This window comes from Rattus norvegicus, chromosome X (assembly GCF_021556685.1).
Source record: "Rattus norvegicus strain SHRSP/BbbUtx chromosome X, alternate assembly SHRSP_T2T, whole genome shotgun sequence".
Lineage (NCBI taxonomy): Eukaryota > Metazoa > Chordata > Mammalia > Rodentia > Muridae > Rattus > Rattus norvegicus.
This window is the reverse complement of record NC_141554.1, coordinates 54,928,888-54,952,279: the sequence shown is the minus strand read 5'-3', so window position 1 is coordinate 54,952,279 and position 23,392 is coordinate 54,928,888. Positions and strand designations below refer to the sequence as shown.

The window sequence follows — 23,392 nt, the reverse complement described above, 5'->3', positions numbered from 1 at the left end:
GCAGACTGGTAAAACCATTCTGGAAATCAGTCTGGAAGTTCCTCAGAAAATTGGACATTGAACTGCCTGAGGATCCAGCTATACCTCTCTTGGGCATATACCCAAAAGATGCCTCAACATATAAAAGAGACACGTGCTCCACTATGTTCATCGCAGCCGTATTTATAATAGCCAGAAAATGGAAAGAACCGAGATGCCCTTCAACAGAGGAATGGATACAGAAAATGTGGTACATCTACACAATGGAATATTACTCAGCTATCAAAAACAATGAGTCTATGAAATTCGTAGGCAAATGGTTGGAACTGGAAAATATCATCCTGAGTGAGCTAACCCAATCACAGAAAGACATATATGGTATGCACTCATTGATAAGTGGCTATTAGCCCAAATGCTTGAATTACCCTAGATCCCTAGAACAAACGAAACTCAAGACGGATGATCAAAATGTGAATGCTTCACTCCTTCTTTAAATGAGGAAAAAGAATACCCTTGGCTGGGAAGGCAGAGGCAAAGATTAAAACAGAGACTGAAGGAACACCCATTCAGAGCCTGCCCCACAGGTGGCCCATACATATACAGCCACCCAATTGGACAAGATGGATGAAGCAAAGAAGTGCAGACCGACAGGAGCCGGATGTAGATCGCTCCTGAGAGACACAGCCAGAATACAGCAAATACAGAGGCGAATGCCAGCAGCAAACCACTGAACTGAGAATAGGTCCCCCGTTGAAGGAATCAGAGAAAGAACTGGAAGAGCTTGAAGGGGCTCGAGACCCCAAAAGTACAACAATGTCAAGCAACCAGAGCTTCCAGGGACTAAGCCACTACCTAAAGACTATATATGGACTGACCCTGGACTCTGACCCCATAGGTAGCAATGAATATCCTAGTAAGAGCACCAGTGGAAGGGGAAGCCCTGGGTCCTGCTAAGACTGAACCCCCAGTGAACTAGACTATGGGGGGAGGGCGGCAATGGGGGGAGGGTTGGGAGGGGAACACCCATAAGGAAGGGGAGGGGGGAGGGGGATTTTGCCCGGAAACCGGGAAAGGGAATAACACTTGAAATGTATATAAGAAATACTCAAGTTAATAAAAAAAAAAAAAAAAAAAAAAAAAGAGAGTGAAGACTTCCAACTTAAAGGATTGGTAAATATATATTCAACAAAATTATAGAAGAAAACTTCCCTAACCTAAAGACAGAGATGCCCATAAACATACAAGATGCCTACAGAACTCCAAATAGATTGGACCAGAAAAGAAATTCCTCCTGTCACATAATAGTCAAAATATGAAATGCACAAAACAAAGAGATAATATTAAAGGCAGAAAGGGAAAAGGGTCAAGCAAGATATAAAGGCAGACCTATAAAATTACACCAGATTTCTTACCCGAGATTATGAAAGCCAGGAGCTCCTGGGAAGATGTCATACAGACACTAAGAGAACACAAATGCCAGCCCAGGCTACTATGTCCAGAAAAACTCTCAATTAATATAGATGGAGAGACCAAGATATTCGATGACAATCCAAATTTACAAAATATTTCTTAATAAATCTAGCCCTACAATGGATAATATATGGAAAAGTCTAACACAAGGAGGGAAACTACATACTAGAAAAAGCCAGAAAGTAATGTCCTTGCAAGAAAAACCAAAATAAGGGAGACACACAAACATAATTCCTCCTCTAACAATGAAAATAACAGGAAGCAACAATCACTATTCCTTAATATTCCTTAACATCAACAGGTTCAATTCCCCAGTAAAAGAAATAGACTAACAGACTGGATATGTAAAGAGGACTCAGCATTTTGCTACATACAGGAAATACACCTCAGAGACCAATACAGACACTACCTCAGAGTAAAAGGCTGGAAAACAACTTTCCAAGCAAATGGTCTGAAGGAACAAGCTGGTGTAGCCATTCTAATATCTAATAAAATTGATTTTCAACCAAAAGTCATCAAAAAAGATAAGGAAGGACACTCCATATTCATCAAAAGAAAATGCACCAAGATGAACTCTCAATCCTAAATATCTATGTTCCAAATGCAAGGGGACCTACATACATAAAAGAAACCTAACTAAAGCTCAAATCACATATTGCACCTCATGCACTAATATTAGGATATTTCAATACAACACTCTTGTCAATGGATAGATCATGGAAAGAGAAATTAAACAGTGACATAGAGAAACTAACAGAAGTTATGAACCAAATGGACTTAATAGATATTTATAGAACATTTCATCCTAAAACAAAAGTATACATCTTTTTCTCAGCACCTCATGGTACCTGCTCCAAAATTGACCATATAATCAGTCACTAGACAGGCCTTAACACATACAGGAAGATAGAAATAATTCCATGCATCCTTTCAGATCACCACGGACTAAGACTGGTCTTCAATAACAACGAAAAAAACAGAAAGCCCACATGTACATGGAAGTTGAACAACGTTCTACTCAATGATAACTTGGTCAAGGAAGAAACAAAAAAAAATTAAGTCTTTTTAGAATTTAATGAAAATGAAGGCACAACATACCCAAAAGTAAGGGACAAAATGAAAGCAGTGCTGAGAAGAAAACTCATAGCTCTGATTGCTTGCAAAAAGAAACAGGAGAGAGCATACATTAGCAGCTCAAGGGCACACCCAAAAAGCTGTAAAACAAAAAGAAGCAAATACACCCAAGAGGAGTAGAAGGCAGGAAGTAATCAAACTGAGGACTGAAATCAACCAAGTAGAAACAAAAAGGACTATACAAAGAATCAACAGAACCAGGAGCTGGTTCTTTCAGAAAAATCAACAAGATAGATAATCTCAGCCAGACTAATCAGAGGACACATGGTGTGTATCCAAATTAACAAAATCAGAAAAGAAAAGGGAGACATAACAATAGAGTCTGAGGAAATTAAAAAAAAACATCAGATCCTATTACAAAAGCCTATATTCAACAAAACTGGAAAACCTGGAGGAAATGGACAATTTTCTAGAAAAATACCAGGTACCAAAATTAAATCAGGAACAGAGAAACCATCTAAACAAACTCATAACTCCTAAAGAAATAGAAGCAGTTTTTAAAAGTCTCCCAACCAAAAAGAGCCCAGGACCAGATGAGTACAGTGCAGAATTCTATCTGACCTTCATAGAAGACCTCATACCAATACTATCCAAACTATTCTACAAAATATACACAGATGGAGCACTACCCAATTCCATATATGAAGCCACAATTATGCTTATACTTAAACCACACAAAAACCCAACAAAGAAAGAGAACTTCAGACCACATTCCCTTATGAATAGCAATGGAAAAATACTCAATAAAATTCTCAAAAACTGAATCCAAGAAGACATCAAAACAAGATCCATCATGATCAAGTAGGCTTTGTCCCATGGATGAAAGGATGGTTCAACATACAGAAATCCATCAACGTAATCCACTATGTAAAGAGACTCAATGGGAAAAAAATGATCATCTCATTAGATGCTGAGAAAGCATTTGACAAAATTCAACATCCCTTCATGATACAATACCTGGAAATATCAGGAATTCAAGGCCCATACCTAAACATAGTAAAAGCCATATACAACAAAACAGTAGCTAACATTAAACTAAATGGAGAGAAACTTGAAGCAATCCCATTAAAATCATGGACTAGACAAGGCTGCCCACTCTCTCCCTATTTATTCAATATAGTATTTGAACTTTGAGCCAGAGCGATCAGACAAGGAAAGAAGGTCAAAAGGATTCAAATTGGAAAGGAAGAGTTCAAAATATCACTATTTGAAGATGGTATGATAGTATACTTAAGAGACACCAAAAGTCCCACCAGACCCTGATAACTTCAGCAAAGTGTCTGGGTATAAAATTTACTCAAACAAATCAGTAGCCTTCCTCTACTCAGAGGATAAACAGACTGAGAAAGAAATTAGGGAAATGACACCCTTCACAATAGTCCCAAATAATATAAAATAACTTGGTATGGCTTTAACCAAGCAAGTGAAAGATCTGTATGACAAGAACTTCAAGTCTCTGCAAAAAGAATTTGAAGGATTTCTCAGAAGATGGAAAGCCTTCCCATCCTCATGGATTCGCAACATTAATGCAAACATGGCCATTTTTCCAAAAACAATTTACAGATTCAATGTAATCTCCATCTAAATTCCAACTCAATTCTTCATAGAGTTAGAAAGAGCAATTTGCAAATTAATTGGAACAACAAAAAAACCCAAGATAGTGAAAACTCTCCTCAACAATAAAAGAACTTCTGAGGGAATCACCATTCCTGACCTCAAGTAGTATTACAGAGCAATAGTGATAAAAACTGTATGGTATATATACAGAGACAGGCAGGTTGATCAGTGGAATAGAATTGAAGACACAGAAATGAACTCATACACCTATGGTCACTTGATCTTTGACAATGTAGCTAAAACCATCCTGTGGATAAGAGATAGCTTTTCCAACAAATGGAGGTAATCATGTAGAAGAATGCAAATAGATTCATTCTTATCGCTCTGTACAAAGCCTAAGTCCATGTGGTTCAAGGACCTCCACATCAAAGAAGATACACTCAAACTAAAGAAGGAAAAGTGGGGAAGAGTGTGGATCACATGGGCATTGGGGAAAATTTCCTGAAGAAAACGCCAATGGCTTATGCTCTAAGATCAAAAATCAACAAATGGGACCTCATAAAACTGTAAAGCAAAGGACACTGTCATTAGGACAAAATGGCAACCAACAGATTGATAAAATATCTTTATTTTGGAACTCTCTTTTCCCAAGAGTGAAGTTGTCTTGTTCAAGCTCAATATGATGGTTTTTGCTTTATCTTACTATATTTTGTTTGTCATGTTTGGTTCTTATCTGTTTGAAACCTAGTTTTTCTAATGAAAGACAGAAAAAAAGAGTAGATCTGGATGTGTGGATAAAGTGGTGGGGAACTGGAAGAAGAGGGAAAGGAAATAGTCACCAGGTAATATTTTATAAGATAATAATCCATTTCTTATAAAGGGGGAAATGTTGACCTCTCATTCACTTCAAATAAATTAATCCATAATATCCATGACACCAAATTCAAATTGGTAAAATTTACTTATCATATGAGAATGGAACCAAATGATTAAAATATTAAAGATATGAAAGTCAATCATTTTAGTGTTCTATTCCTAAGAGATTCATTTAATAATCATCAAAGAATTTTCCTATTGATATCTCCATTTCTTATCTCCTCATCACTTAGATCCATCTATTATCTGTATTAGTATCTTAGAGACTTTTGATATCACTGCTACACAACTTTTGTTGAGCTGTCCCTGCAATTCAATTGTCAAATGTTCCAAATGACTCAAAGGTGCACGCATATTGGCTTAGGAATAAATTTATCATGGATAAATAAAAAAGGTACATATTACTGTCAGAACTGTCATACCAGTCAAACTGGACACAGCAATTAGTAGGGTGATAGATGCTAAATCCAGAGATTACTAGAACTTTATGGTTTCCTTTCATCATAAGCAAACAAAATTCAGCAAGTAAAATTATTAAGAACAGTAGAAAATTATGAATACACCCCTCCAATTGATGTCAGTTTCATGGGATAGTGTCCTGCATAGGAAATATCACAAATATATACAGCACTATCAAACAATCATGTTGCAACACAGTTAATTTCACTTCAGCATGATTTTTTGCTAAGTACCCAAATACAGATACTATGTATAATTAGAACATGAAGCTAGCTATAACTGAGTTTTCTTGTCAAGAAATGAAAGCAATCAAGAGTAAATATTCAAACACAAAGCTAAGCTCACTTTTTACTTTCTACATTCCTAACATTTATGACAGATCTCATGATGAGTACTGTTCAAAGCAATATACATTTTGAGCCAATAATAATTGTTATGGTGTCTCAGAAAACAACAGACACATTTTGATTACAAGCTAAGATTTACAAGCATATTTTTAGGTATTTATAATATTTGATTACAGTTACAAACTTCAAGGATTCAATCATCTACATTGCAACAGAACTCTAATGACCTTTATATAATCTACCAAAAGTTTTATGCCAAAATCACAGTTATTTTGGATAAAACATTTACGGTTGGCAAAAGATCAAAGTCAACACCTTTAATAGAGCCCAGAATCTGATTGGTAACTGATCTGAAAATAATTCACAGGTGTTGCATGCTCTATGCATTTCGCCCTTCCATCTGTTCTACATTATAATGATTTTTGAATAGTTAGCATTTTCAGTCAGCTCATGTTAATCCAATATTCAAAATTGTACAGTGGGATCACAGGACAAAATTATCTGACATAAACGAACATGACAAATATGTCCAGGAAGTACAAGATTACGTGAATATTTGTGTGAATCACTGGGGCAGAAATTGTCTTGAGGTACAACTGTTTTCACAATTGAGAAGTTCAAAGTATTATGTAAGTAACACAGCTTACAGTCATGTTTTCATAGACTTTTAAATTGGTATATACTTTATGGAAAAGCTAGTTTATGGCTCCAAAATATCAGTTTATACTATAACTAAACCCAAACCTATTTCAAAATTAAATATCATGTTTAAGTACATGAAACAAAGATATCATCAATAATCATTAGGTGATTAGATATTCTAATGTGATTCTAAAAGATGAAAAATTCATGCTTATGTAATACATATTAAATAAAAGTAATTATTTCTGTATCAAAGTTGTGAAAATTATATTATTTTGACAATGATGGAATCAATATATAATGATATAGTTCAGAAATTGCATATGCTACTTAAGTATTCTCTAACATGTCCTTGATATTTACCTCTGTCTATTTCTCTGTATATCCTTAGCACATATTTTATACCAAAAGTTTAACTTTTTCCTTTCTTTTTGATTTATGAAGAAAATCCTTTTTTTTTTTTTGGTAATGAGTGGCTCAATATATACCTATACAGAAATTACATATGCTACTTAAATATTCTTTAACATGTTCTAACGATTTTGCCTTTGTTTATTCCCATATATAACAACATGTTTACATGTAAAATAATTAATATATCTCTCAGAAGAACCAGGATCATTCATTTAACTGAAGTTTGAAGTTCAATTTGAAGTTAGTATTTTGTAAGCATTCTAGGTAAATTACCATATTTGGCTGTTTGGGCAGTACTTCTTGATACCAGAAATAATGAGGAAAAAAATCATGTTAAAGAAGACGCCCTGACTGAACACTTTTGGGAATATACATTTTAAAAGCACGTTTATGGTTCTTAAACTACATGCTTTTCATACAAAAAGTGCAAACCTAAAGATGACATTTAATATTCTATCGTGCCTGTTATTTTTAGCTAACAGTCTAAAGAGCAGTAAGTTGGAACACTACTGTGTTTAAAATGTACATAGTGGTGAAAATTCAGGTGTCTGTTGTTGAGAATGATGGTTTAGGCATGCTGGTTGGTGAGATAGACTGGCACCAGGGAGTCAAACTTTTCCAATTGGGAACTATTCTGATTGGACACATCCCAGATACCAAGATTGTGAATAAGAACAATTCCTAGGTGCCCTAACAACCAGCGGCAGAGTTCATTGGTTGATGGCCTCTAATTTTAAGAAGACAAACATGGCATCTAGTGTGCAGAGAAAAAGGGCAAGCCCTAAGCCTGAACTTACTGAAGAACAGAATCAGGAAATCTGGGAAGCTTTTGATCTCTTTGGTGTTGATGGAAACAGAACTACAGACATCAAGGAACTAAAGATGCCAATGAGGGCCCTGGGCTTGAGCCCAAGAACGAAGAAATTAAGAAAATGATAAGTGAAATTGATAAAGAAGGAACAGGAAAGGTGAACTTCAGTGACTTTTTGACAGTGATGACTCAGAAAATGTCTGAGAAAGACATGAAAGAATAAATCATGAAAGCTTTCACGCTGTTTAATGATGATGAGACTGGGAAAATATTGTTCAAGAATCTCAAGTGTGTGGCCAAGGAGCTAGGCAAGAACCTGACAGATGAGGAGCTGCAGGAAATGATTGATGAAGCTGATCGAGATGGAGATGGTGAGGTCAACGAGCAAGAGTTCCTGTGTATCATGAAGACCAGCCTCTATTAAGACCAGTGTTTCTTTTTCTACTGCAAGCACATGTGACTAGATTTAGAGCCTGTCACTTTATGAAATATGGCTTTGGAGAACCTCCCTCCCCCAAACTCTGGGGTAACTTTAGCCATGACCTTGAACCTATTTTTGACTTCTGAAGTGTCCTTTGATATTAGGTTCTTTGTACATTTACTTGCTGACTAAGTCAACAGGGCAGAACAAGAGCACATTAAGTGGGAAAAGGGGTCTGAAAGTGAGACTGTGGCCACTCCACCTTCTATTACTTCACCTTGCTCAAGAATTTCGACACAGCTGAAAATAGGCTTCTTAGTTGTCCATGTATCCATGTCCCCATAAGCAGTGCTTGTTCTTAAAATGGTTTTGACTTTCATTTAAGACCACAGTGCAGTTTTCTCTTTTATAAAACCCAATGAATGCTTCCTGGGCCATCTGGATGTGTGTTAATGCATTTGTTTTGCCTTTAAAGAATAAAATCTTTCTTAATTAAAAAAAAAGACAGCCAGTTGAAAGCAGACTGTTCCAAGAGAAATGTCAGTGTCAGGCATATAGAGTGGTCAGTTCCACCAACATTAACTAAGTCATCATTGGGAAGGAATAAGAGATGAGGCTGCAGCTTGGCCATGTTTTCCTCATGGAATCCTGTTCCACTGGAATCACGGCTTGAAAATTTCTATGAAGCATCCAAAATGTAGGGTTACTGAGATAACTAGTTGGGAGTTATTAAGAATAAATAGCTAAGTCCTAGTCTTATTGTGGGTCTCTATATTCAGTCTGAAGGCTATGACCTCTGTGAACACATTAGTTTTCCGGAAAAAAAAATAAGTACACTATGAGGGAAAATGTGATTTCTGATCTTACTGAAACCTGTGAAACCTTTATTTGATGAACCAAGATTTTTACTTTTATTCCCATAAGGGAAAGAAGAATAAATGAATGAATGAATGAATAAATAAATAAAATAATTATTTCAATACAAAACTACTTAAGGGAATTGCAGACAGTGATGAAATGGTTCTACAGGGTGGCAAAATGACTGTTCAAGATAGGACATCTGAACTCTTTGTGTTTCCTCTTCTACACAGTGTATCTACAGTTGCTCCCCTCCATTGCACAACTGAAGATATACCTCAGGAAGCACTGGAGCAGATGAAAATGCTCCCATGCCGGTGTCCGTTCTATATTGCCCATGAACACTGCAGTTCCTGGATTAAAACATGGAGCTTTACAAATTCTAAACAAACAACAAGCAATCAAATTTACACGCCATGAATAAGGTAGTATACAAAATTTAACAATTAGTGCTTTTAAAATAAAAATTAAATACTCTCATTGTGCATGTGCAGGTACACATGCATAGACACATACATCTGTTGTTGCACGTGTATGTTTGTGTTTGTGTGTATGTGTGTGTTCTTGTGAGTGTTTCGAGTCTCCAAGGATTTAATAGCAATTGAGGTAATCAGACTAAATACAATTGCATATGGAAAAACTGACTAAGAGGGCTTGCACACCAGAATACATTAGGTCCTTTTGGCTGCAGAAATAGACCAACTTCCCAGCCACATAATTTAACTTAGGAAGGGTACAATGAGATGGCTCAACTGCTAAAGGTGCATGCTACCAAGCCTTGGGAGGCAAGATAATCCACAGGGCACACAGAGTGGAAGAAAAGAACCAACTCTTCCAAGTTATCTATTGACCTCTACACATATGCCTACTCAAAAATAAGGATATATACAATGAAAGAATAAGTGAATGAATGGATAAATAAATAAATAAATAAATAAATAAATAAAGGATGAAATAAAGGGAAGAACAGGCAAACTGGGAATATTTATGCATCTGCTACTATATGTATTTATTCAGAATATACCATAAATTCTAGAGAACATTTTACAATATAAGTTATAGCAAAGAAAAGAGCACATTTTACTTGTGAATAATCTTGCATTTGTAAATGAAAGACATATGATGAAGAGCCAAGAAAGCAGTACTATGATCAGGGAATGCCTGAATGGGGAATGACTTTTCTGGAAGAGTGGGGTAGGGTGTGAATCGTACACAAAGGGAAAATTAAGTGTAGGGTTACTAGTTTAGAAACATGGTGGGCACAATAGAGAAAAATCAAACCAGACAATGTACATGGAAGATAATGATGTATAATGAGAGGCATAAGAAATAAGGTAGAATGGACAGCCAAATCCCATATAAAACAAGCATGATATGCCATTTAAATTTTTTGTATGTTGACAGGATGTCTGCGGATGAAATAAACTAGTGTATATTTTAACAAAACCTGCCAGGCTTTTATGTAGATATTAAAAAACGGAAAGAAAAGTAAATCTTTTTTTTTTTTGCAATAGCAAGAGGAGTTTAATACGGCTGCACTAATACAAGTTAGTATGCTACCATGGTTGCCATGAAAATGTAACTTAAAACCAGATTAGGATGATTTGATACTTACGATGCATTAGAACAATGGTTATCAAATTGTGATCTCTGGTCCATCAGCATCAACATTGACTGCACCAACCTAGAGAATAGTCAGTAATCTTTAGGTTGAGCCCTGTAGGTGATAGCACTATGTCACAAGTTCTGTGAGCTATGGGCTAAGACTAAATGTCTCCCATGTTCTGAATCACTAATCCAAGTGTATGCAATATAAGAAGCATATGTGGTAGAAATGAAGAATTATCTATAAAATGAGAACTTTTGAGTGCATGTATAATAAGAAAACAGTACAAATATTACGTATGTGCATTGATTCTTTACACAAAATCTAAACATTTTCTAAAATCAGACAAAACTGGGGTTTATTTGTCATGCCACAGCATGATACTGAGTACAAGATTTAATTAAAACTAATACCATTCTTTTATGTAAAAGTAGCTGAATTTAATGAATTCATTTGTGGCAATGAACAATTACTTTGAAGATTTTCAGAAAAGCTAGGTCTTCGGTATTTTAAGATACTTGGTATTTTCCCCCCAATGATGGACACTTACTTTAACAGAAACAGAAAACCCCAAATCAACATTAATTGTCCATAATGAATAGGTTACACAGTCAGCAGTCTAGAATTGAAATATGAAGAAAAACCTGAATATTTTGAGTAGCTATTCTGGACTGAATTATAATCAGTCACAATAGAGATTTGATAAATGAAAAAAATTATGAATGTCAGCCATCAAAAATAAATCTAATAGGAAAAGTATTTACACTTGCAATTTCATTTTAAAATATATGTAAGAGAATTCCTTTCCTGGAGTAAACACTTAAAGGAAATGGTTAAAATGATTAATGTTAATATATATATATATATGTATATATATATATAGTTTCATAGATCCCTATGTATATCCTGATGTTGTTTGGATATGAAGTGTCCCTCACAGGTGCATTTCTGAAGACTTGGCAATACTATCTTTGAGATTATTTTAACTTAAGGAGCTATGGCTAGTCCCAGGCCTCTCTCTGACTCCTTCTCACATCCTTTGCATCATGATATGCTCTTGAGGCACAATCCAATAATAATAAAATCAACTACTGAAGCTATGTTCACACCTGTAATTCAAATACAGGAAAAGCTGAAGCAGGATGCTGCAAAATGCATTCCAAGCCAATCTGGTGAGTTGCACCAGCAGGAGAGTCTGTCTTTACAAATGCAAATTAAATCACAAAACAACATACATGGTATGCACTCACTGGTATGTGCATATTAGCCCAAAAGCTCACAAAGGTCATGGTTCAACCCACAGACCACATGAAGCTCAAGAAGAAGGAAGACCAAAGTGTGGGTACTTAAGTTTGTCTTAGAAGGGGGAACAAAATATTTACAGGAGGAAATACTGAGAGAAACTGCCAGAGCCTGACAAATACAGAGGTGAATGCTTGCAGCCAACCACTGGACTGAGAACAGGAACCCCAGTGGAGGAGTTAGAGAAAGGACAGAAGGAGCTGGAGGCATTTGGAATCCTGTAGGAAAAACAGCAATACCAACCAAGCAGAACCCCTGAGCTGCCAGGGACTAAACCACTAACCAAAGGGTACAGATGGAGCAACCCATGGCTCCAGTCACATACATAGCAGAGGATGGCTTTGTTGGGCATCAGTGGAAAGAGAGGCCCTTGATCTTGTGAAAGCTCAATACTCCAGTGTAGGTGAATGACACAGCAGGGAGCAGGAGTGTGTGGTGGGGAGCACCCTCGTAGAAGCAGGGGCAAGGGGGATAGGATAAGGGGTTTCCAGGAGGGGAAACTAGGAAAGGGGATAACATTTGAAACATAAATAAAGAAAATATCCAATGTTTTAAACATTCAAATAGAAATCACCCATTACTTGGGAATTTAATTTTAAGGGTATGTGTTAGTCATCATGCCTGTTTGACTGGATTAAAGTAGCATTTTGTTTAAATCACAAGGAAAAACAAAGATGTTCAAAAGAACTCAGTCAGTTCTGTTATACTCTTAATAAAATATAAAAATGTCTATTAAAAAACAAAATAAACATGCAAAGTAAGATAGGAATGAAAGACAAAACAAAAAATTAAAATCATCCACATGAGAGTGAACTAACACCTCTGAAACTGTAATCTAAAATTAAAAAATAAAACAAACTCCTTTGAATTTTTTATCTTGATGTGCATCTATTACAAAGTTTTAAAATTAGCACATATACACATTCATCTTATACTAAATGTGATAATATACTTTTCATTGGACTTCAACCTATTAGGACGAGTTATAGCATCAATAAATTAGATAGTGTTAACGTATATGGCTGCATAAGCTCTATCACTATGTTGGGAATATTGGTGACAGGAAGCTTGCCTGCACACAGAGGCTTGCTTTCCTTGGAAAGATCAACTAGCAGACAGTGTTTAGAATGTAGGACTAGGGTCTCTTGATTATTAAATTTGTGTAATTTCACAACAGGTCAACAGATCAGAACACTAACAGGGCAAGGAGGAACTGGGACTGGGCTATAAACTTCAAAATTGTACCTGATGTGATCCATGCTTGTTACAAGAAAAGTCACAAAGTCTCTCAAAGAGTGCCACAGCCTAAAGGCCATACATTCAAACACATGAGTCTATGGGGGATATTTCACATTCAAGTCATAGTGGATCCTTAGTTGAAAGGTAAATTGACACTAATTACTGTGTTTAATCTGTTTGTGGCAAATAGTAAGTGAATATTAAAATGTATTCTCTTATACATTATAACCACTTACATACTATTTTATAGCACAAAAGTTTGAACAACTTCTTAAATAAGTACATATAGTTGTTAATAATAATATAGAACAGTCAATGTTAAATGCTAAGATAACTAAACTCACTATATACATTTAAAAATATACAGCAGAAGACTGAAGTTAGTTCTTATGAAGGGAATAGGCCATACAGAAACACAACTGTTACTCCCATTCAGATGGACAGTTTCTATTAGCCCTGTGCATTTCTACCCAAGTTCACATATGTTTCTGATTTAAAGCTTGTATCTTGAGCTTATTGATTAGTATTCAAGGCACAAGTGTGAGTCTGGTAGTCTAAAAGTGCCTGATAAATTTTATGTCTTCCACCTTCTGGGAATTCCCATTGAGTAATAAAATTTTAGAATGAAAGTTCAATTCCTTTATTCAAAAAAGGGGCAGAGTTTCAAATTTACATTGTACTCCTGGGATAATCTTCATTGGGTTAGTTTGCGTAGGGTACTTGACTTGAATATTTTCCTTTCCTTTGTTTCCTATTCATCTCTGACGCTGATCACTCTGCTTTATCACTGACGATAGTACAATTTATATTTGCTTTTGTTTAGAAAGTAGAAATCTAATATAAACATTATGCTTTTAGAGATAAATTCCACATAGAGGTAGAGATGAGAGTTCTACAGAGAGTGGGAACAGTAATATGGTTTTACCTATTAGCCACGAAATTGGTTCTTTTCACTTTTGTCTGTATACTTTCTTCATGTTCACTACTAAATATTAATATATAATCATTTCTATGATTATCTTTAAAAGGATATTTATTTATTTATATGTATGTAAATATCTGTGTAAGCATGAACAAATGAGTACAAGGCCTTTGGAAGCTAAAAAAGAGCATCAAATTTCATGAAGGTAGTTACTGGTGTTGTTAGACACCTGATATGTGTACCAGGAATGAGACTTCAGTTCTCTTCTAGAGCAGCAAGTAATGATCCATCCCTATAGCCCAATTTTCTATGATTCTTGATAATTGTTTTTGAATCCAAAAACTTCTATTTTTTAGAAGACATTCTCTTTAGAAGACATTTTCTCTTTCAGGCATTTTCATGCATAATGTCCATATAAAAATCTTTTCAAATCATTCTTTCTGGAGATACCTTTCGCCTAGTAAAAACATTTCATCAATGTAAAGACAGCTTATAAAAACTATATTTCCAGGAATATGAGTTACTCTTCTTTCTCATCCTTGAACTATTTCATTAACTTTTAGAATTAAATTGAAAAATAAATATTAAATTTAAGATTTTCTTATGTTCCTTTATATTTTCTTTACCTCTTCTTTAATAAGAAAGTGAGATACTTTAAATATCTCTATTACCATGTATTTTGACATTATACACAATGGCACTACTAATCAATGTCTGCTGAAAACCTCCTTATACCATCGGTGGTCCTCCGTATACAGGAAATGGAGTAGATAGAAATGAGAGAATTCCACTGTTCTTTCTATCATTACAGAACAATACAATTTAGTTTTGTTGCTAACTCCAACAGTGATTAAAAATACCAGAAAATGAAACAAGCTGGAGTTATTTTTAATTAGTCTGTACTATGCTAGAAGTGTTCTCATTATTTGCAAGAACTATAAAAGAAAATCTAAGTATGTTAAGTAATAAAATTTGAGAAAAATTCTATCTAGATGTAAAAATTGTACCTAGATGACAGGTTGTGTTACTATTGAAGTGATTACTTACTAGTGTCAGTAGCATACTTTTGGTGAATTATGCCACTACTGTGCTGTAATCTAATATATTTTGAGTAGAAAATAGTTCTCCAGTTGGTTGTGTTGTTGTTGTTGTTGTTGTTGTTGTTGTTGTTGTTGTTGTTGTTGTTGTTAAGTGCTAGTACAAGAAATGTGGCCATTTAAAATCATGCTTTGAATCAATTTCATTTAACACTTTTCTGGCTGCCCTGCTACATTATATTATGTTAGGAAATGTATACGACATTTATAAATCTAAGAGGTTACATTTAAAAAACCCTGTCTATCTCTATTGCAAGACACGTATAGATGAATTTGAAATCATTAGTTTTGTCTTTTGAAAACATTCTGGGGAATAGAAAATGACTATGATTAACACTAAAGGTTCTTACCATGTTTCCATATAATTTCATGATAAAATATAGTGTAATCTATTTTTTTGTATTTTTATTGGATAATTTTTTGTTTCATTTTACATGTTATTCCATTTCTTGGTTTCCTGTCCATAAGCCCCCTACCCCATCTCCTTCCCCTCCTTCCATAAGGGTATTCCCACTCACCAACCACTCCCATTCTCGCCTACCCACACTGACATTCCCCTACACTGGGGTACAGCCTTGGCAGGATCAAGGGCTTCTCCTTACATTGGTGCCCAACAAGGCAATTCTCTTCTACATAGGCATGGGACTATGTATCTGTCCACGTGTAGTCTTTGGGTAGTGGTTTAGTTCCTGGGAGCTCTCGTTGGTAGGCATTGTTGTTCTTGTGGGGTTGCAAGCCCCTGCAGCTCCTTCAAACCTTTCTCTCATTCCTCCAATGGGGACCCCATTCTCAATTCAATGATTTGCGGCTAGCATTTGCCTCTGTTTTTCCATGCTCTGGTTGAGCCTCTCAGGAGACAGTTATATAAGGCTCCTGTCAGCATGCACATTTTGGCATCATTTATGTTGTCTAGATTTGGTGACTGTATATGTATGTATATAGGCTGTTTCCCCAGGTATTGCCAGCATTTGTTGTCACCTGAGTTTTTGATCTTATGATTCTGTCTGGGATGAGGTGAAATCTCAGGGTTATTTTGATCTACATCTCCCTGATGACTAAGGATATTGATCATTTCTTTAGGTACTTCTCAGTCAATAATACACATGTGTATTTTTCTGTAATTGGGTTGCCTCACTCAGGATGATATTTTCCAGTTCCATCCATTTGCCTATGAATTTCATAAAGTCGTCGTTTTTGATAGCTGAGTAATATTCCAATGTGTAGATGTGCCACATTTTCTGTATCCATTCCTCTGTTGAAGGGCATCTGGGTTCTTTCCAGCTTCTGGCTATTATAAATAAGGCTGCTATGATTATAGTGGAGCACATGTGTTTGTTATATGTTGGGGCATCTTTTGGGTATATGCCCAAGAGAGGTATAGCTGGATCCTCAGGCAGTTCAATGTCCAATTTTCTGAGGAACCTCCAGACTGATATCCAGATTGGTTGTACCAGTCTGCAATCCCACCAACAATGGAGGAGTGTTCCTCTTTCTCCACATCCTCGCCAGCATCTGCTTTTGTCAGAGTTTTTGATCTTAGCCATTCTGACTGGGCACTGCTTTCCTTGTTTCTCAGAAATTTGTGTGTGTTGTGCCTTTATATTCATTAAATTCTAAAAAGTCTTTAATTTCTTTTTTTATTTCTTCTTTGACCAAGTTATTGAGTAGAGCATTGTTCTACTTCCATGTACATGTGGGCTTTCTGTCATATTGTAGTTACTAAGGACCAGTCTTAGTCCCTGGTGATTTGATAGGATACATGGGATTATTTCAATCTTCTGTCTGTTGAGGCCTGTTTTGTGACTGAATGTATGGTCAGTTTTTGAGAAGGTACCAAGAGGTACTGAGAAGAAGGTATATTCTTTTGTTATAGGATGAAATGTTCTATAAATATCTGTTAAATTCATTTGTTTCATAATTTCTGTTAGGTTCTCCATTTCTCTATTTAGTCCTGTTTCTGTGATCTGTCCATTAATGAGAATTGGGTGTTAAAATCTTTCACTATTATTGTGTGAGGTTCATTGTTTGCTGTGAGGTTTAGTAAGATTTCTTTTATGAATGTAGGTGCACTTGTATTTGGAGCATAGATATTTAGGATTGAGAGTTCATCTTGGTGGATTTTTCCTTTGATGAATATGAAGTGTCCTTTGTTACCTTTTTTGATAACTTTTGGTTGAAATTCGATTTTATTCAGTATTAGAATGGCTTCTCCAGCTTGTTCCTTAGGACCATTTGCTTGGAAAATTGTTTCCCATCTTTTTACTCTGAGGTCGTGTCATTCTTTGTCTCTGGGGTGTGTTTCCTGTATGCTGCAAAAGGCTGTGTCCTCTTTTTGTATCCAGTCTGTTAGTCTATGTCTTTTTATTGGGGAATTGTGTCCATTGATGCAAAGAGATATTAAGAAATACTAATTGCTGTTTCCTGTTATTTTTGTTGTTAGACTATAATTATGATTGTATGGCTATCTTCTTTAGGGTTTGTTGCAAGAAGATTAATTTCTTCCTTTTTCTAGTGTGTAGTTTTCCTCCTTGTGTTGGAGGTTTCTATCTATTATCTTTTGTGCTGCTGGATTTGTGGAGAGATATTGTGTAAATTTGGTTTTGTCATGAAATATCTTGATTTCTCCATGTATGTTAATTGAGAATTTTTCTGGATATAGTAGCCTAGGCTTGCATTTGTGTTCTCTTAGTGTCTGTATGACGTCTGTTCACGATCTTCTGACTTTCATAGTCTCTGTTGAGAAGTGTGGTGTAATTCTGATAGTCTGCCTTATATGTTACTTGACCTTTTCCCCTTACTGCTTTTAATATTCTTTCTTTGTTTTGTACATTTGGTGTTTTGACTATTATGTGATGGGAGGAGTTTCTTTTCAGTTACAATCTATTTGTAGTTCTATAGGCTTCTTGTATGTTTATGGGCAATTCTTTCTTTAGTTTATGGAAATTTTCCATAATTTTGTTGGAGATATTTACTGGCCCTATAAGTTGGGAGTCTTTGTTCTCTTCTATACCTATTATCCTTAGGTTTGATCTTCTTTTTGTGTCCTGGTTTTCCTGGATGTTTTGGGATAGGAGCTTTTTGTGTTTTATATTATCTTTGATGGTTGTTTCCATGTTTTCTATGGTATTTTCTTCCCCTAAGATTCTCTCTTCAATCTTTTGTATTCTGTTGGTGATGTTTGTTTCTATTACTCTAGATCTCTGTCTTTTGTTTTCTATCTATAGGTTTGTCTCCCTTTGTGTTTTCTTTATTTTTTCCATTTTCCTTTTTAAATCATGGATGCTTTTGTTCAATTCCTTCATGTGTTTGGTTGTATTCTCCTGTAATTAAGGGACTTTTGTGTTTCCTCTTTAAGGCTTCTACTTGTTTCCATATGTTGTCCTGTATTTCTTTAAGGGAGTTATTTATGTACTTCTTAAAGTCCTGTATCATCATCATGAGATGTGATTTTTAAATCCAAATCTTACCTTTCTGATGTGTTTGGATATCCATTATTTGCCTTGGTGGGAGAACTGGGCTGTGATGATGCCAAGGAATCTTCGTTTTTGTTGCTTAGTTTCCTGTGATTGCCTTTCCCATAGGGTTTGCTCTGGTGTTAGCTTGTGTTGCTGACTCTGACAGTAGTTTGGCCCTCATTTAAGCTTGTGTGTCAGCACTCCTGTAGACCTCTTTTCTTTTAGCCAGATATGGGAACAGAGAGCTGCTCCTGGGTTTGTGTGTCCTGAAGCCTCCAGGCAGGTTGCTTGGAGTAGATCAGTTGGTCTTACCTCTGCTCTCACGTGTGTCACTGGTCCAGGTGCCTGTTTTTCAGTTCTGGGATCAGGCAGAAACCTGAAGGGTCCTGCCCTTGACTGCTCCTAGATTCCTGTATCTAGAGGGCACTATGCAGGCTCCTCTTGGGTCAGGAATGTGAGCAAAAGTCGTGGTCTCTCTTGAACTCTCAGGATTGTTTGCACTTCTGAAAGTCCAGCTCTCTCTTCTGGGATTATGTTCATCTCAATGTAAATATAGTATACATGAAATTTTCTCTAGCACAAGACTCAGTATTCTTGTTTTCACTTCTGAGTCCTTGTTGCCATAGAAAATTTCATGAGACCCCCATGTGCACAGATCTATATAAATCAAATGTAGCTGATAATAATTATTAAATAAATACATTTAAAATTTCTGGTATACAAATAATTCATGATTTATTAAAGAAGAGAGAAAATTTATATACCGCCGAGATAGATTGTTTTTACTTTTTATGTTGAATACTGACTGAATATTTAATATTGAGTGATATGGTGCATTATCACAATTTTTAGATGTATCACTATTTTGAACTAATCATGGTCAAATATTAGTTTCCATAAACATATATTACAAAATGACAACTTTGTCTGTATCATTTCAGAAAGTGTCAGACATTCTGCCCTAAGTCCAAGCCCAAATACCTTTTATAACTCTGTAGAATCTTGTGTCAGTTATCTTCAGGGATGTTTTAAATCACATTCTAATATGATCCACCACAGAGATAGTGCTTTTAAATATACATGCCAGAAAAAAATGGAAAAATATTACACGTTTTTGTTTCCTATAATCAAACTATTATGTTTCTATATGGGCATAAACCTTTGTGTGTACAGAAAAAATGCTGCAATTCATAGTGTATAATAGTTTCAATAGATATTGCAACTAAAAGAAGCTACTTGTAACCCTTGTTCTTTTTGATCTTTCTCCTAGGTACTTGGTACCATTTAATGTACTATTCATATATCTTATTTATTTTATGTTTCTTAATGTTAAAAACTCAACACAACAGAAGCACATTTTTTATTGTTGCATTTCTAGTGACTTGGACTACATCTGACACACAGTGGATGGATACTTTTAAAATTTGCTACTGATAGAGGTTATGTAATGGCTTACTTATTCTTCAGTTATACTTCTTACCTGTGGTGATTTGAATAAGGATGACACCTTTAGGTTCACATATGTGAATGTTTGGTTCCTCATTGGTAGAGCTGTTTTCTGTAGAGGAATTTTAATCTAGCAATATAGCAAGTCTGGCAAGTATCACATACAAAGACCTAGGTCCATATGATCAGGCTAGAATGCAGACACAACACACACATTTAATCCTCGTGGCTGGAATACATGCCAGAATCTACTTTCAATCCATTTGGCTGAAATCCTTTAGTGTACAACTTTAATCCCAAACAATGACAACTAACCGAGGGGCACACGAATTGGCAAATTGGAGAAAGATTTGACAGAATTAGCTAGATAGGGTACACCTAACTCACACAAGAACAGCACAGTAAAGATGAACTATTGAATAGTGTAGGGAGAGAGAGTGAGTCAGTGGGGAGTCACCGCAGTGACTGCTGTTTAGTGGAGTTGAGTTCATTCGTGAGTTCATGCAGTTCAGTGCAGGTCAGAAGAGGAAGTTGAAGCCAAAGAATAAGAAAGAGCCAGAAGATTAGAGCAAGTTGCCAGAGTCTGAGGCCAAGAAGAACAATTCATTGGGCAGCTGAGAGAAGCAGGTCAGTTTGGAGAGGAATTTGAGCCAGAAAAGCTGAGTTGCACCAGCCAGCATGAGTTCAGAAAGGGTGAAGTTATAGCAGTAAGCCTCTCAGAGGACAATTACATCTAGGGAATAAATGTTACTTTTACTGTTTGGGAAGAATTAGAAAGTATGACCTTGTTGGTGGGTGAATGGGCTTTGAGATTTCAGAATTCTACCCCAGGCTCAATTTCACTCAGTTTGTCTGCTTCTGGTCTAAGGATAAGAATGTAAGCATTCAGCTACCAATCTCAGCATCAAGCCTATCGCTCCTGCCCTTGATGATCATGGATCAACACTATGAATCTTCAAGCAAGCTCCGAATTATTCCCTTGTATAAGACTTGACAATTATATTTGAACTTAGCCATAGAACAATAACTAAGAGAAAGTTGGTACTAAAAGTGAAGCATTTTTGTGACAGACATAATCATGGTGCTCGATGAAGAAATAGGGATGACTTTGGGATTCTGGACTGGAAAAGTGATTGAATTTGTTAAGTAGGGATTAACGGTCCATCCAATGAGAACTTGGGAGACAGTAGTGCTTGGAGCAATGCAAACCATGGAAGCCCAGCTAGAGGTGTGAGAAGGGAATAACATTAGAGACCATTAGCCAAGAATGTGTCTGCGTTTTGCTCTTGTTCCAAAAAATATGTCTGAGGCTAAATTGAAGAGGTTTGGATTAATATCATTAGCAGCATAGATTTTTTAAGACAGTCTCGTGTTGACTTCCTGCTTATCAATGATGGCTATTATGCACCCTACAATGAAAAAGAGCAAGCAGGGCAAAATGAATACAAAACACACCATTTGAGAAGAAAAGAGAAAGCCATGCAATGTAATGTTAGAGCCAAGTCCTATGCTGAAGGAGAAAAGAAAAAAATGTTGATGCTAACTGGAATAAAGGAAGTGGTACTATTAGGGTGAGACACAGCTGAGCTAATCCTACAGCACATGAAAGAAAAAGGCCAGAGGGATTTCTTCCTTATAAAGGAGGATAATAGACAACAGACAACAACATCAACAATGATAAGCTTATGCAAATGTAAATCAATTAGAGGGCCTTGTCATGGTGTTTCATCACAGCATTAGAAAAGTTAATAAGACATTACACTATAAAAGAGGATATAAATGTCTTCTATTTTAAAAGTAGCACGGTATATTTAATCAATTTTCTTTCAGTTTATACCCAATTAACTATGGAAAGTACTAAATTTCTTTCTCAAAATTATTTAAAACATATTTTAACTTTATCCATAATTTTAATTTGACAGATGAATAATATTTATATTTATAATTTATAATTTTGGAATTAGCATTATAATCTATCAGGATTCATACATAAATACATACCCATATTTTACATACAAATACAATCATATACATGTGTATGCATGTATATAAAATTGATAAGCAATGAGCAGGTTTATGTGTGTATGTTTACATATGGTCAAACTTTCTTGGGTGCTCAGGAAGAAATGACTTTATTTGTACTGAACATTCAATTTATGTGTTATTATTTCCTAATCAATAAAGGTTCATGACTATTTATATAGTACAAATAGTCTACTGATAATTTAAATATACAGGTGAATATGTGAAGTTTTCACATCAATGCTATCCAATTTCTAATAGAGAATTTGACTATCCACCTACTATGGGCTTTACAGGAGCCTGTAATCAATACTATACAAATACTCAGAGGCAGCTGTGTATGTTTAACTCAACTCGATGTTTGTATGTATGTATAAAATGAAGATGTAGAGCTCACATGTTAGTGGGTATTATCCAATGGATCTGTAATTTTAATTCATTTGCTTTCTTGGATTGGGACAATGTAAAGCACACAAAATATAGGAAAAATGTAGAAATTGTTAAAGCTATTGTTTTCCATGCTACTTGCATACTAATTAACTGTCCTTTCTTATTTGCAACCTCAAATATGGGAAATGTTTCCCCTTTCTTCTAGCAGATGACATGGTTATCAAAATACTTTCATTGAAGAATGACTACCTAAAAAGAAAATTGAAGTAATTTTACTTTATCTGCAATGATATATTACTAGACCCCTTCTACTAAAGTATTGCCCAAGAAAATTTGTAGAAGCCCGAAAGCGTCAATCAGGCTGAAATTTAACATCAATAATTATTTTATCAATTTTTTATATAAGAAGACAATGCGAAAATGTAAACTAAATTGATTAAAGACATTTTCAGAAGGCTAAGGTTTAAATAGTGTTTCTAAATTTACTAAAGGAACGATAACTATGCATATATATGCATTATGTGTGTGTGTGTGTGTGTGTGTGTGTGTGTGTGTGTAACTTTGAGAATGTTTTACATATTTGGAGAGAGAAAATTCTACAGAAAACATAACATTTATTAAAAGGGGATAAAAGTTAATGGATTTTTAAATTTCACTTATTTTTTTTTTTTTTGGTTCTTTTTTTTTTCGGAGCTGGGGACCGAACCCAGGGCCTTGCGCTTCCTAGGTAAGCGCTCTACCACTGAGCTAAATCCCCAGCCCCCTTAAATTTCACTTATATATGTAGTGAAGTGGTAGAAATACAAAATAATAGAAAAAGACAAAAATATAAAACTAAGGAAAGAAATTGCTTCCTACATGTTGAGTAATGATAAGATATGTGTTGTAGAGGGGAAGCTAAGTGAAATCAAGAGGCACACATCTTGATTTTTAATTTTATTTTTG

At 35.4% G+C, this 23,392-nt stretch overlaps 1 pseudogene; it reads left to right on the top strand.

Annotated features, from left to right (window-relative positions):
- Positions 1-7,591: 7,591 nt before the first annotated feature.
- Positions 7,592-8,113, top strand: LOC134484142 (centrin-2-like; annotated as a pseudogene).
- The last annotated feature ends 15,279 nt before the right edge of the window (positions 8,114-23,392 follow it).